Raw genomic sequence first — 16,453 nt, 5'->3', positions numbered from 1 at the left:
TCTGTTTTTCCGGACATGTCTGAAAGAACAGACACTGTGCATTCACTTAATTTGATAGGCCTAGCTGGGCAATGGTTCCACCATCTGCAGTGTGGATGCACAAATATGTCTGTCCGACCTCCTGTGGGAATCGCAGAAAGTGAACATGGGGGAAATGGGCAGGAGCTGCGGATAGATGGCGCTCAGTGGTAGTATGGATCGACTGCGAGGCGTGCCGAGGTAGTCCATGCAGTTGCAATAACACTGTGCCCCGGATGGCGCAGTGGTTAACACACCTGCCTAGAGAGCACGAGATACCGGGTTCGAATCCCGGTTTGGAACATGTCGCCACTGAGACGGCAGTGATCTTTCTTTCCATCTCCACCTTCAATTTACATATTTTGTCACAGTGTCAGTACGACATATCGTACCGGCCCACATCGAAGCATACAAATGCTTTCTTGCAATCCTATTGGTACTGATTCTGAATTCGACGCTACTGGCGCATCTTGTCAGATCGATGAGCAGGACAATACACTTTTACGTCCATTCCCACTGCACTACAGGAGAAGTGCACAGACCACAGAAGCAGATCCTGACTTGAATCTTTTGTTGGACTACATCCGTACTGCTTGGTCTCGTTCAGTGAAAAACTTTCCGAAATCCTTTGTGCGCAGATGTTTTTCTCGTTGGCATGGCCTCTCTGTCCAGCACGCTGTGGTTTTATTGCAAAATGACTCTGGACAGTCGCATGTGCTTATTCCCGAAGTATTGCAAAAAGATGTGTTGCGATTGCTCCACCAAGCATATTGGAGAATTACCGCACGAAACAGTGTGTCGGCCCTATACTTGGCCAGGCATGGTCGCTCACGTTGAACAGATGACGCTACAGTGTCGTGCCTGTGTTGAAAATGTATCGAGCCCGTCGCAAACGTTTTTGTCTTGGCCAAAGTCTCAAACGTCGTCGCAACGCTGGCTTGTTCTCGTGGACTCTTTCAGCAGAGATCCATTTGCAGTGCACATGAACTCGACTACGTCGCGTAATAAATACCCTTCAGGTTTGACTGAAGTGTTGGTTACAGACAACGGACCACAGTTTTTGTGGTTCAGAACAGCTAATGGTATCTCTCATCTTACAAGTGCTCCACTTCATCCTCAGTCGAACGGAGTTCCTTCTGAAAGAATCAGATTCGTCAACAACAAATCGTATCGTAGATTATGTGTACAGGGACGGCAGAATTAGAATTCCAAGACACCTGAACAAGGATCTGAACGATGTTCACGGACTGACACCACAGACCGGTCCGACTGACCTTTTCTGAACTAAGTATATTCTCTGGGAAAGCAAAAGAATTGCCTCAAAATACACTCCTGGAAATTGAAATAAGAACACCGTGAATTCATTGTCCCAGGAAGGGGAAACTTTATTGTCACATTCCTGGGGTCAGATACATCACATGATCACACTGACAGAACCACAGGCACATAGACACAGGCAACAGAGCATGCACAATGTCGGCACTAGTACAGTGTATATCCACCTTTCGCAGCAATGCAGGCTGCTATTCTCCCATGGAGACGATCGTAGAGATGCTGGATGTAGTCCTGTGGAACGGCTTGCCATGCCATTTCCACCTGGCGCCTCAGTTGGACCAGCGTTCGTGCTAGACGTGCAGACCGCGTGAGACGACGCTTCATCCAGTCCCAAACATGCTCAATGGGGGACAGATCCGGAGATCTTGCTGGCCAGGGTAGTTGACTTACACCTTCTAGAGCACGTTGGGTGGCACGGGATACATGCGGACGTACATTGTCCTGTTGGAACAGCAAGTTCCCTTGCCGGTCTAGGAATGGTAGAACGATGGGTTTGGATGTACCGTGCACTATTCAGTGTCCCCTCGACGATCACCAGTGGTGTACGGCCAGTGTAGGAGATCGCTCCCCACACCATGATGCCGGGTGTTGGCCCTGTGTGCCTCGGTCGTATGCAGTCCTGATTGTGGCGCTCACCTGCACGGCACCAAACACGCATACGACCATCATTGGCACCAAGGCAGAAGCGACTCTCATCGCTGAAGACGACACGTCTCCATTCGTCCCTCCATTCACGCCTGTCGCGACACCACTGGAGGCGGGCTGCACGATGTTGGGGCGTGAGCGGAAGACGGCCTAACGGTGTGCGGGACCGTAGCCCAGCTTCATGGAGACGGTTGCGAATGGTCCTCGCCGATACCCCAGGAGCAACAGTGTCCCTAATTTGCTGGGAAGTGGCGGTGCGGTCCCCTACGGCACTGCGTAGGATCCTACGGTCTTGGCGTGCATCCGTGCGTCGCTGCGGTCCGGTCCCAGGTCGACGGGCACGTGCACCTTCCGCCGACCACTGGCGACAACATCGATGTACTGTGGAGACCTCGCGCCCCACGTGTTGAGCAATTCGGCGGTTCGTCCACCCGGCCTCCCGCATGCCCACTATACGCCCTCGCTCAAAGTCCGTCAACTGCACATACGGTTCACGTCCACGCTGTCGCGGCATGCTACCAGTGTTAAAGACTGCGATGGAGCTCCGTATGCCACGGCAAACTGGCTGACACTGACGGCGGCGGTGCACAAATGCTGCGCAGCTAGCGCCATTCGACGGCCAACACCGCGGTTCCTGGTGTGTCCGCTGTGCCGTGCGTGTGATCATTGCTTGTACAGCCCTCTCGCAGTGTCCGGAGCAAGTATGGTGGGTCTGACACACCGGTGTCAATGTGTTCTTTTTTCCATTTCCAGGAGTGTATAATACTTTACGGAAGAAAAGAGTGAAGGTAAGCGAAGGAAAGAAGCCTTCATGTTTCCCAGTCAGAGACAGTGAAGAGAGTTATTATAATGAAGATAGGAGTATACAGTTTCTGCACACGATCTCGAGCATCATACTTCCAAGAAAGCCTTCCACCTGTCCTCTGTCCTAAGAATTTAAAATGGTCGACTTCACTGATTGTCTGGTCAGATAGCAAGAGTAAAATTTATCTGTTGTGTCAGGTCCTGAGCTGAGATCCTTACGATTGCAGGATGGCGAAGTGCAGAGTACGGTGGGGAAAGCCAGTTGGCTCCTTATGCGCTAGAGAAATAGCGTTTATTCGAGTTAACCTTCATGCGCTCGCGCTAGAAATAGTCGCGCTGGCGCTCGCGCGGACGGTCGGCCGACCGCCCGAGAGTTTTCATCGATCTCTTGAGGTTTTCCGTTTTTAAAGGTCATATTTCCATAAAATATCGACATAGGCTATCTCACACAATATTGCAAACACATTTGTAATCAAAATTATTTGTTTAACAATAAAATATCCAATGGAATACAAAAAGGAAGCCAAATACCCAAAGGAAATATAAGAACATTTTTTTAATTGTAATGTTTTGGTACTGTATAATGTCATACTTAAGACTAGAATTATTCACTGTCTTAACTCGTCACAAGAAAAGCTAATTTTGTTTGAAAAAAGAATTTTTGATTGAAAACGTCACAAACATTTGTGTCAGATGAAAAATGCTGATCAGTCTGTATCCATTTCATTTTCGTTTTGAAGCTGACAACAATTATTGCACGTAACTGTCGTGGTTGAATGTCGCAGACAGACGTTTCTTCCACATTCACAGCATTCTCGCTTTGTTTTTATATTCTTTTTTGAGCCACACAAACAACATATTCATCTCCTTGTAGGGGTCGATACAGCTGGATAAACTACGTCATTCTCTCTGTAATTTTCCAAAAATACTAACAAATCTTTTGGTAAATGCTTCAATTTAGCTCTTTCTTTCAGGTTTTCGCTCATCAGTTCCAAAGATAAGGCATGTAAGAATTGTCTTCTCGTTTTTTCTTTCATATTACCTGTGTTGAATTGAAAAATGCGTAACGAATTTATTCCTGTCAAGTCAAGTAAGCGGAAAAATATACATGCAGCCCACCTTTGTGTTCTTCTTGGCGTTGAAATTCTGGAGCACATGAGGTCTACAGTATTATCTCCACCTTTGGTTGAATTATAGTCTGTGATTTGCACAGGTTTTTTGGTATCTTCGTCAATGATGTCGGTATCACGCATTGTGGAGAGCACTACTACAGCTTTCCTTTTTTGTTTGTAATCATATAAATCAAAGTTTTGTCATCTTGACAACCGAACATGTAGTCTCCTGCCACTGAATTTCCATTTACTGTCACAAATTCTGAGGGAATTTCTTTTTTTTTTAAATTTTTTCTCATTGTACCTAAAAAAGTGAGGCCTTTGTTAAGGAGGTATTCAGCCAACGGGTAACTTGAAAAATATTAGTTGTTACATTTCTGTTTGTTCCTTCTATGCATTCAACCAATCTAGCGACCAAGTCGTATGCTTTGTTGGAGAGTACGTTAGGGCCTGGTACTTGTTTTCCGCAGTACAATTCTAAATTAAATGTATAAAAAGTGCGTGCATCACACAATGCATACATTTTTAACCCGTATTTGGCTGGTTTTTGAGACATGTACTGGATGAATGAACATCGTCCTCTAAACGCAACCAACGTCTCATCAACAGTGACAAATTCCCCTACACTGAATGATTTTGGCTGTTAGCAATGAGAGAAGACAAAATTTCTCGTATAGGAGCAAGTTTGTCCATTGCTTGACGTTCCGATCTCGTGTTTAGGTAATCAAATATTATAGCTCTTAGCAAAGATCTAAATCTATTTCGGCTGAAATTGGCTCGCAAAATTGTCAGACCTGTTCCATTGCTGTTGAAATATTCAGAGAAATTTGCACGGTTTCCTCTTTTGACCGCAATCAAAAACAGAGCACCGAACAATGCTAGCATTTCAGCCGTTATTGTCGGCTTACAAGCCCTTTCACGTACTTCAGAGTTTCTGCTTCCTTCTGCCAGTGCTTGCCGTACCAATTTTTTCCTTTCAATATAAATATTCGCGTACCTTACGATCCCTTCTACCATTTCGGGAGTTATTATACACTGAAAACTTTTCAGTCGAGTTTCACATTGTCTGGCTTGTCCTCTAGGACCTGGTAGAGTTTTGGTTATGTTTTTTGACTTTGATTTTGTGCTGGTAATATTGTCACTACTAGTCCAAATTGTTTCCATGTCCTTACCTATATAAAATCTGATGTCATTTGTTGGTAGCTCCTGTTGAGCTCTGTCATATTCTCCCTCGTTTTCCAAATCAATTTCCGACTCACTTTGATGTATATCATCTTCAATCCCTTCTTGTTCATAATCTGGGCCATCGGAAACGTCATCTTCTAGGGATTCCTCATGGCCTTTCCCCTCTGCTTCCTCTCTCTCCAATTCAGCCAAGATTCTATGTATGTCATCAGACGTAAGGTTTCGTCGTTCCCTTAAATAAAAATAATTGTTATTTTTGCCAACAGAAATTTCTTAGAATGACGAAGTGCTAAAGTAGAAAGAAAAACAGAATTTGTGAATGGCAAAATTTGTAGAAAGTAATGCACATTCACTAGAGAATTGGAAGAGTCTATAAAATTGAGGAATTATAGGGGAATTACAAAACGAAATACTTACATTTCGAAGTAGACGAGTAGAACAAAGTCCAGTAAGCACTCGCAAGTCGGTAACTGACCGTTTTTGCAAGTGCCGTAAGCGCTTGCAAGGCGGAAAACAGACCGTGTTAGTAAGTGCCGTAAGCGCTCGCAAGGCGGTAAACTGACCGCCGAACGTTTTCGGACCTATTTGAACTTGTCCTGAAAGGCAGAGAGGTGCGACTTGGACGAACTTTGAGCACGATCTGTCAGAAAAAGGTGCAACTAGACAATACATGTCCCTCCCGCCGCCTCGTTACCTTTGTGGAGTAAGTATGGCGCGAAATTGCAAAAAGGCGGTCACTTCACTGCTAATGCATAGAAAGAAAGATCCTTTATCATTTAGCTACAATGTAGCAGGTCAGCAACTGGAAGCAGTGAATTCCATAAATTATCTGGGAGTAGGGATTAGGTGTGATTTAAAATGGAATGGCCATACAAAATTAATCGTCGGTAAAGCAGATGCCAGACTGAGATTCATTGGAAGAATCCTAAGGAAATGCAATCCGAAAACAAAGCAAGCAGGTTACAGTACACTTGCTCGCCCACTGCTTGAATACTGCTCACCGGTGTGGGATCTGTACCAGGTAGGGTTGATAGAAGAGATAGAGAAGATCCAACGGAGAGCAGCGCGCTTCGTTACAGGATCATGATAGATAAACTCCAGTGGAAGACTCTGCAAGTGAGATGCTCACTAGCTCGGTACGGGCTTTTGTTGAAGTTTAGAGAACATACCTTCACCGAGGAGACAAGCAGTATATTGCTCCCTCCTACGTATATCTCGCGAAGAGACGATGAGGATAAAATCAGAGAGATTAGAGCCCACACAGAGGCATACCGACAATCCTCCTTTCCACGAACAATAGGAGACTGGAATAGAAGGGAGAACCGATAGAGGTGTTCAAGGTACACTCCGCCACACACCGTTAGTTGGCTTGCGGAGTATGGATGTAGATGTGGATCATTGATACACATGGTGTCAGGGGTATAAGTAGAGATATTCTGATCATTGATACCTTAATACTTACGCAATTCAGTATGTTAGTTGTTGTTTTCTCTGTATATGACAGTCTTCCCTTAAACACCTAACATTACGTATTACGTGATGTTTTCTGTATGGCTGTAACTCCACTCGGTAACTCCACCTGTCAGGATAGACTATTCGTTTTGTTTACAAGGGGTAATAGTTCAATATCTGACCTGTTGCTAATGGGAAAGTAAACATTAATGGCTTACATGTGCCATGTACACTTGGAGGTACTAACTAACCTAAAAACATACTACTCATAATAGCTATAATTATTACTCTGCAGATGAAGTAAATACTGATATAATGTTATTCAATACACTGTTCTCTGTCATCAATAAAAAATGTCTGCACTCTTACCCCTAACACCGTGTATATCAAGAGAAACGACGGACCCAGGACAGAACCTTGAGGCACCCTGCATCTTCCATGACACCAGTCGAGTCCAAACAAACATTTACCCCGTTTTTTGATAAAAGAGGTTAAGTGAACCATTGCTGTGCCATTTCATAATCCCAAAATGCGACGTTTTGCAACCAGAAAATATGAATCAAAAGATGTTCCTCTCTTCTCATATTAACTGTCGACAGTCGGATTGTTCCACAGTGTTTAAAAGCTGGTGAACCGACATGCGGTTTCCGCGCACAGCGATGATTCAGTCCGACCAGGAGCGATTTGCCTGCCGATCACGTACCAATCGATCGCCGACCACTTTATACGCTGGCGCCGAATGCGTTTTAAGCGATTCGATGGGCAGACAGAGTTCAGAAAAAGCCTTTCGGCCGCTGATGGCATAATTACTTACGGGAAGTACATGCACTAATGGGGCCCGACGCACATGGGCCATTAGGAGGACGTCCAATTAGCGGAGGGGCTGCTCTTCCAGTCGGGCGGCGGTGCCACCTCCACCCTCCTCCGCCCATCCTGTGGGCAAGCCGCTCCGTGTACGGGATACAAACTGGCAGCGCTGTGGACAGAGGCCTGCGAGGATATGAGCAGAGCCTTACGCACGACACCCACAAATGCGTCATTCGCGTCCGTAGCTCTTTATAGAACTAAAATTCTGTAAATCGCTTCCCCCCGTTCGCTGAGTCAGAGCTCTGAAGGTAGGATTATCCCTGGCTTAAAGTTTCTTTTACTGAAGTCGGATATCGTAATGTACATTCCACTGTGCCCAAATTTTAATTTAAAATAGCTGAAAATATTCTTTCTACCTTGCATGAGCTACAACTTTCCATGGTTAATTAAAGAAACAGATTTCGTGAAATTTTGCAAGATAACGTTAATGAAGTAGGAGATCCTGGCAGGGAACGCAAATTGCTAGATAGCAGAAACTATATACGGGGTGATCAAAAAGTCAGTATAAATTTGAAAACTGAATAAATCATGGAATAATGTAGATAGAGAGGTACAAATTGACACACATGCTTGCAATGACATGGGGTTTTATTAGAACCAACAAAATACAAAAGTTCAACAAATGTCCGACAGATAACGCTTCATCTGATCAGAATAGCAATAATTAGCATAACAAAGTAAGACAAAGCAAAGATTATGTTCTTTACAGGAAATGCTCAATATGTCCACCATAATTGAGGAATAATGTTGTGAACAGCACTGTAAAGCATGTCCGGAATTATGGCGAGGCATTGGCGTCGGATGTTGTCTTTCAGCATCCCTAGAGATGTCGGTCGATCACGATCCACTTGCGACTTCAGGTACCCCAAAGCCAATAATCGCACAGACTGAGGTCTGGGGACCTGGGAGGCCAAGCATGACGAAAGTGGCGGCTGAGCACACGATGGTCACCAAAAGACGTGTGAAAGAGATCTATCACGCGTGTAGCAATATGGGGTGGTTATAATAAAACCCCTTGTCATTCCAAGTGCGTGTGTCAAGTTTTACTTCTCTATCTACATTATTCCGTGGTTTATTAAGTTTTCAAATTTATACTGACTTTTTGATCATCCGGTATATGAAAAAGTGATCGTGGCAGGATACGCTAAATTACAAGATAACACTTGACAGGGAACGCTAAAATTAAAGTTATCCTGGCAGGGCACGCTAAATGGAATGGTTACGAAAATTTATCCTTCTGACAGGGCACGCTAAATAGAATATGTACGAAAATTTTTCTGACAGGGTCCGCTAAATGGAATGTCTACTCTTGGCAGCTGGCGCTAAATTGCATGATATCCTAGCAGCGTCGTACGCAATGAAAGTTAACACTTGGGGTGACTATATTAAAGTGATGATTTAATTGAGAAGGCAGGCAAAATTTAATTCTCTGACAATATTTATTTTTTCAAACACACGAAAGCAAAAGAAACAAAGACAGGCCTAATTAAACCTAAACAGATTATTTTCGAACATCGTAAACAACTAACATGCGGTTTAAGACCACAATGGACAAGGATCCTGGGTGGCAAAGGTGAGTTAAATACACTGGCCCTAAAAAAAATGTGGATAACGCGATCTTTTCTTGTTCTGAAGCTGATCAGACTTTGACTGTTCAATCTACATTAGGATATGTGGGGGCAGCTGAGAGAAAGTCGTGATTCGGTTGCTTTAGCTGTGGTTGTTCTTCGCTTCCACTTCACAATAACACCACCAACGATCGTGCTGAGCTACAGAGTACACATCACAACCAAGGCAGAACTATTAACGAGAGACCCAATCATACAGGGTGGTCCATTCATCGTGACCGGGCCAAATACCTCACGAAATAAGCGTCAAACGAAAAAACTTTAAAGAACGAAACTTGTCTAGCTTGAAGGTGGAAACCAGATGGCGCTATGGTTGGGCCGCTAGATCGCGCTGCCATAGCTCAAACGGTTTTCAACTGCGTTTTTTAAATAGGAACTCCCATTTTTATTACATATTCGTGTAGTACGTAAAGAAATATGAATGTTTTAGTTCGACCACTTTTTTCGCTTTGTAATAGATGCCGCTGTAATAGTCACGAACATATGGCTCACAATTTTAGACGAACAGTTGTTAACAGGTAGGTTTTTAAAATTAAAATACAGAACGTAGGTACGTTTGAACATTTTATTTCAGTTGTTCCAATGTGGTACATGTTCCTTTGTGAACTTATCATTTCTGAGAACGCATGCTGTTACAGCGTGATTACCTGTAAATACCACATTAATGCAATAAATGCTCAAAATGGTGTCCGTCAACCTCAATGCATTTGGCAATACGTGTAACGACATTCCTCTGAACAGCGAGTAGTTCGCCTTTCGTAATGTTCGCACATGCATTGACAATGCGCTGACGCATGTTGTCAGGCGTTGTCGGTGGATCACGATAGCAAATATCCTTCAACTTTCCCCACAGAAGGAAGTCCGGGGACGACAGATCCGGTGAACGTGCGGCCATGGTATGGTGCTTCGACGACCAATCCACCTGTCATGAAACTATTCAATACCGCTTCAACCGAACGCGAAGTATGTGCCGGACATCCATCATGTTGGAAGTCTGTCGTGTAGTGTAACATCGGTAGAATATTACGTAGGAAATCAGCATACATTGCACCATTTAGATTGCCATTGATAAAATGGGGCCCAATTATCCTTCCTCCCATAATTCCGTACCATACATTAACCCGCCAAGGTCGCTGATGTTCCACTTGTCGCAGCCAGCGTGGATTTTCCGTTGCCCAATAGTTCATATTATGCCGGTTTACGTTACCGCAGTTGGTGAATGAAGCTTCGTCGCTCAATAGAACGCGTGCAAAAAAATCTGTCACCGTCCCGTAATGTCTCTTGTGCCCAGTGGCTGAACTGTATACAACGTTCAAAGTCGTCGCCATGCAATTCCTGGTGCACAGAAATACGGTACGGGTGCAATCGATGTTGATGTAGCATTCTCAACACCGACGTTTTTGAGATTTCCGATTCTCGCGCTATTTGTCTGCTACTGATGTGTGGATTAGTCGCGACAGCAGCTAAAACACCTACTTGGGCATCATGATTTGTTACAGGTCGTGGTTGGCGTTTCACATGTGGCTGAAAACTTCCTGTTTCCTTAAATAACGTAACTATCCGGCGAACGGTCTGGACACTTGGATGATGTCGTTCAGGATACCGAGCAGCATACATAGCACACGCCCGTTGGACATTTTGATCACAATAGCCATACATCAACACGATATCGAGCATTCCCGCAATTGGTAAACGGTCCATTTTAACACGGGTAATGTATCACGAAGCAAATACCGCCCGTACCGGCGGAATGTTACGTGATACCACGTACTTATACGTTTGTGACTATTACAGCGCCATCTGTCACAAAGCGAAAAAAGTGGTCGAACTATAAAGTTCACATTTCTTTACGTACTACACGAATATGTAATAAGAAATGGTGGTTCCTATATTAAAAAAACGCAGATGATATCCGTTTGACCTATGGCAGCGCCATCTAGCGGGCCAACCATAGCGCAATCTGGTTTCCCCCTTCAAGCTAGACGAGTTTCGTTCTTTGTAGTTTTTTCGTGCTTATTTCGATATATATTTGGCCCGGTTACTATCAATGGACCACTCTGTATATGAAGAGAGAGATGCAATGGGAGAGACATGGTAAAATCTTACAGGAGGATTTGTACAGGAAGCAGGAAAACTGGTTAAAATTTGGAAGCATAAAGTTCTAACCACACAACACCGATCTGCTCACAAAAGTAATAGATATCGGCAGTATCTATTCTCATGAAATCATGACTGTTTTTAATATTATGATTATGATTGTGTGTTCAAAAATAGTTGTTACTGCAAGGCCTATGTTACTTCATACTTCATAACCTCTAATTATCAAGTATAGATCACTTGAATTATGGCTCATTGTGGAACTGTGAAATGATACTGATTTCCTGATGTGTGGATAAATTGCGTGAAGCCGGCTGTGATGATCAAATTCTTTGTAAAACTAGAGCACAAGAATGTGCTGCTTTTGAAGTATCAGAAGAGAGAGAGAAAGAGAGAGAGACACAGTAAAATCTTATCGGAGGTTCTATTACAAGACAGGCTCTCACGATTTTTTTCGTAAATGCCAGTCTGATATATCATCACATTGGTAAAATGGGACCTGCCATAGTGTACTAAACTGAATTATAGCTTGTTCTTGTCGAACATAAAATGATTTTTTTTCCATGCATGAGCAAATGGAATGAAAGGTTGTATTCTGTAGTGTCATTTCATATTTCAGAAATGTTTGTAATACAAACGTGCATGAAAGTTTATTTACAAACTCATTTGAACAAGAGAGATGCTCTCAGGTGGTGTAATTTGTTCATCAAGCTGAATGAAATTGCTTAATAAAGATGTTTTTCTCTTTGAAGTTTAAACTCTTGCTCTTTCTTTACTCTGATGCCGGTTTCGAAACAACAAGGACAACTGCAGTGATTGGTGGTTTTCACAGCAAAATAATGGAAGACTTTTTTCCCCAATTTCATGGAGGCCGGACATGTCTCAGTAGTCTGGTCGTCTGTAATCACTTGAGCTGCTGTAGTTTTTTTTTGTTTTCGCTTCCTTGAATATGACAAATAATGATATGCACATTGTATCCTACAGTCAAAAGTAAAAACTATACCGATTTTGCTCATAAAACTGAAAGGAAATTGACTACGCTATATTCATGTAAAGAGGACAATCATTATTGTCATGATTGTGTTTTCCTTTTCAGTAGTTGCTCGCTTATAAGAGGTGGGTTGACGTTAAATACAACTGTTACAGTGAATTGTGTTCCCCCCCTCCGAATGACATGCACTTGCTGGTCGAGCTACCAGAGGCATGGTGGGTGTGGTCCATATGAGGTTCAAATGGTTCAAATGGCTCTGAGCACTATGGTCATCAGTCCCCTAGAACTTAGAACTACTTAAACCTAACTAACCTAAGGACATCACACACATCCATGCCCGAGGCAGGATTCGAACCTGCGACCGTAGCGGTCACGCGGTTCCAGACTGAAGCGACTAGAACCGCACGGCCACACTGGCCGGCGTCCACACGAGGTTGCAGCTGCCCTTTTAGACGAACAACCCATGGTCAAGATAGCTGACATTTATCTCGCTTTTGTTCTGAAGGATGCCAGCATCATGGTCTACAATATGTGTATATTCTGTTGGCGTCGATATCGCTGACCATCCAGCCACACGCTCGTCAGGACGCATTGTACTGAAGACTCCATGACCAGATTGGCGGGAAGCTGCTCCGGCAGATGGGGTCGGCATATGCGGTGAGCTGCCTGTTTTCCAAGCAGTAGACATTTGAAAAAAGCGATCTGGAGAGTTCTCTGGAATTTCGTTGTTGTTCCAGGGGGCGCAGTCTTTTCGAGAAATAGGTTTAACTGATTGCATGAAGCGTCTCGTTCTTCCCTTTTGCCTAACTGCGACTGATTTCTGCAGACTGTCACCAGAAGGAGCTCTTTGTGGACCCTCAGTGACAAGATAGAACAGGCCTCTATCCTCACCTGTAGTAATGAGTGGGAGAGGTTGGGGGTGGTAGGGTCGGGGGTAGGACTGCCTCCAAGTTGGTTAGTTCGTGACTGCCCATTGAGGAGGACACAACTGCAACTGCTGCCCACTCTGCAATATTTTAGGACTATGTTTTTTTCATACACGTGCTACATTATGACCTGTTGACTACAAGCACTGCTTTCTTTTTCTTTTCATGACAATTTCGATGTGTAATTAGAGCAGTGAAGCATTATGCATCAGTTGTGGTAGTCTGTATTGGCTTCGATTACCTGGGTGCAGGATGATTATCAAACAATGCTGGGGAAGGCATCTGGAGTGAACTCTGACTTCAAACAGCGATAGATACAGTCCTCAGCTGTAAATTTACAGGTAATACAGGTACAACACCAGCATCTCATCAGTTGAACGCAATTCCAACCAAGAAAATGGAGTACCTTCCACCCCAGCCTCTTTCCCACTAGCTTAGGTGATGGGTAGAGTTTGAATACGTCTGCCATTAGTTTAGAGTGCTATTGTGAAATTTTTGTCCCAGTTGTATGGAAACGTCAATTTTTGAGCAGTACCGATATTTTAATCACTCCATGTGTAGCGCTGTGCCGGCCGTTGTGGCCGAGCGGTTCTAGGCTCTTCAGTCCTTAACTGCGCTGCTGCTATGGTCGCAGTTTCGAATCCTGCCTTGGGCATGGATGTGTGTGATGTCCTTAACTTAGGTTTAAGTCGTTCTAAGTCTAGGGGACTGCTGAACTCAGATTTTAAGCCCCATAGTGATCAGAGCCATCTGAACCATTCTTTTTTTTTTTTTTTTTTTTTTTTTTTTTTTTTTTTTTTTTTTTTTTTTTTTTTTTTTTTTTTTTGTAGCGCTATGCATGCAGTTGTCTAACTAGGACTGATGTTTATGATTGATTACGTAATTATCAGCTATTTCTATGGCAGTTTCTCAACCAAAATAAATAAAGTACACTAACCTCTCATGCATCTGGACAGTTTCCATGTGCTGGGTGGTGCACTTGGGATTTCCTTCCAGGAGGACCAGCGTTCGAGTCCCAGAGAGGGCAGTGCCATTTTTAATTTCTCACAAAGTACCAGGTGGGGGAAGGAGGTGGGGCGGGGTGGGATGTCGGCACAGCCCTGAGACAAAGAAGTTGCAGCCAAAATTCGAAATTCCCGCCAATAGGGTAGGTAGGGGAAGGGGAGGGGAGGGGGAGAGGGTAGGGACCCACCTGCCAGCTGAAGAAAACACATGACATCATCCGGGGGTGGTGGTGTATTTAATTGATCAATTTAATTAATTTTCGTATAAATTTGATATCAAAATTGAGGTCAGAGTCCCATTGCCCTACTACTGGCACTTCCTATTGTCCCATATATTAATGTTAAGTTCTTACTGCCAGGTATTTGAATGAGTTGAGTCATCAAGGACACTGCATGTCAGCAAATTGTGGAGTGCAAAATTTTACATTTCGGAACGTATAAAACCAATTGCCTTTTTATGTACCACATAGAACCATTAGCCAGATCAGACGGACTATTTCTGCAGTTTTCTTCAGACGTCACTTCATTGGACTGAGGTGACAAAAGTCGTGGGATACCTCCTACTGCTGTGTTGTATCCCCTTTTGCCTGATGTAGTGCAGCAGCTCGACTGGCAAGGACTTAACAAGTCACCTGCAGAAATAATGAACCATGCCTCTATAACCGTCCATAGTATGGAAAGGGTTGCTGGTGCAGGATTTCGTGTACAAGTTGATCTCTCCATTATGTCCGCTCTGGATGGCTAAATCATTCGCTCGAATTGCCCAGAGCATTCTTCAAAACAACCGCCAACAGTTGTGGCCCATAAAAATTCCAGCTTTGTTTGGGAACATGAAGTCCATGAATGGCTATAAATCGTCTCCAAGCAGCCGAGAATAACCAGTCAATGATCGGTTCATTTGGACCAGAGGACCCAATCCATTCCATGTAAATAAAGCCCACACCATTATGGAGTCACTACCAGATTGCACAGTGCCTTGTTGACAATCTGGTTGCATGGCTTCGTGGGGTACGTCACACTCGAAACCTACCATCAGCTCTTACTAACTGAAATCGATACTCATCCGACCAGACTATGGTTTTCCAGTCGTTGAGGGTCGAACTGATGTGGTCACGAATCTGGGAGACGCGCTGGAGGAGAGATGTGCTGTTGGCAAAGGCACCCCTGACGGTAATCTGCTGCCATAGCCCATTAACGCCATATTTAGCCACACTGCCCTAGCGGATACGTTAGTCACACCTCCCCCCACGCTGAATTCTTCACAGTGTTTCTTGTGTGTTACCACTGATAGCTCTAAGCAAATGGCGCTGCTTTCCGTAGTTAAGGGGACCACACCGTGGTTCAGGTCTATAAAAATCATATTGAGATAGATTAAGGTTTTATTTAAGTACTCTGGAAAGGATTTTGCTGAAAAAAATTTTTTTTGAACATTTTCCTACCACATGTGTTTATGTGCCATGCCCACTTTTCTGTCACCCACTGTCAACCCACCACTGTACTCTGTAAGCCACATGGAGATGCCATTATTAGCAAAATATGAATGTGTAGGCCATGTTCAAAAACGTTTGGGAACAAGGCGGAGAAAACTAACTATTGATATGAGAGGAAAAAAAATTAGAAGATGGAATATTGTTGACTGGACAGGGTCAGTTAACTAAAACTGAAGTAGAACACTTGCAGGTATACTATGGGCAGGCAATTAGGAGAAAGAAAGAAAATCTGGAGGCAACGATGAGAGATGTTTGGGCCATGTTCATCCATAAGTCCTCTGCTGATGATAAGCCATGTCATGGATTGTGTCTATCAGGAGAAAATTCGGGGTGCAAATACAATAGGGCTCAGGCAACTGGAGAATCTTATTCTCACCAGCATTCACTTCCTGCTGCTGTTATTACAGCAATTAAACCTATTTTGAGATGCTTGGCTCATCCTGACCTAAGGAAATGTCTGCATGGGCAGACACAGAACCCAAATGAATGTTTCAACAACATAATTTGGAACCCCCTTCCTAAAACTGTATTTGTAGGCATGCATACAATGAAACTAGGAGTTCATGATGCTGTTATAACATTCAGTTGTGGTAATATTGTAAAGTGTTGGGTACTGGAAAAGCTGGGAATTAATCCTAGTGAAAATACCACTAGGCTGCAACATTGCGATAAAATGAGGATAGCCAATGCAGACAGGTCTGCATCTAATACGGCCAATAAAGCAAGACAAACATGCGGGAAGGTGAAAAAGAAGCTGGATGACCGGCTAGAGGCCAATGAAGGGCCATCATATGCAACAGGACAGTTTTAATTAACTGTAAGTAAAAAATTTCAAAAGTTTTTTCTTTAAAGTCAGTTTATCGCAAACTAAAGTTTTTAGTACATATGCCCCATTATAT

This window comes from Schistocerca americana, chromosome 1, assembly GCF_021461395.2.
Source record: "Schistocerca americana isolate TAMUIC-IGC-003095 chromosome 1, iqSchAmer2.1, whole genome shotgun sequence".
NCBI lineage: Eukaryota > Metazoa > Arthropoda > Insecta > Orthoptera > Acrididae > Schistocerca > Schistocerca americana.
Note: the sequence above shows the minus strand (reverse complement) of the source record.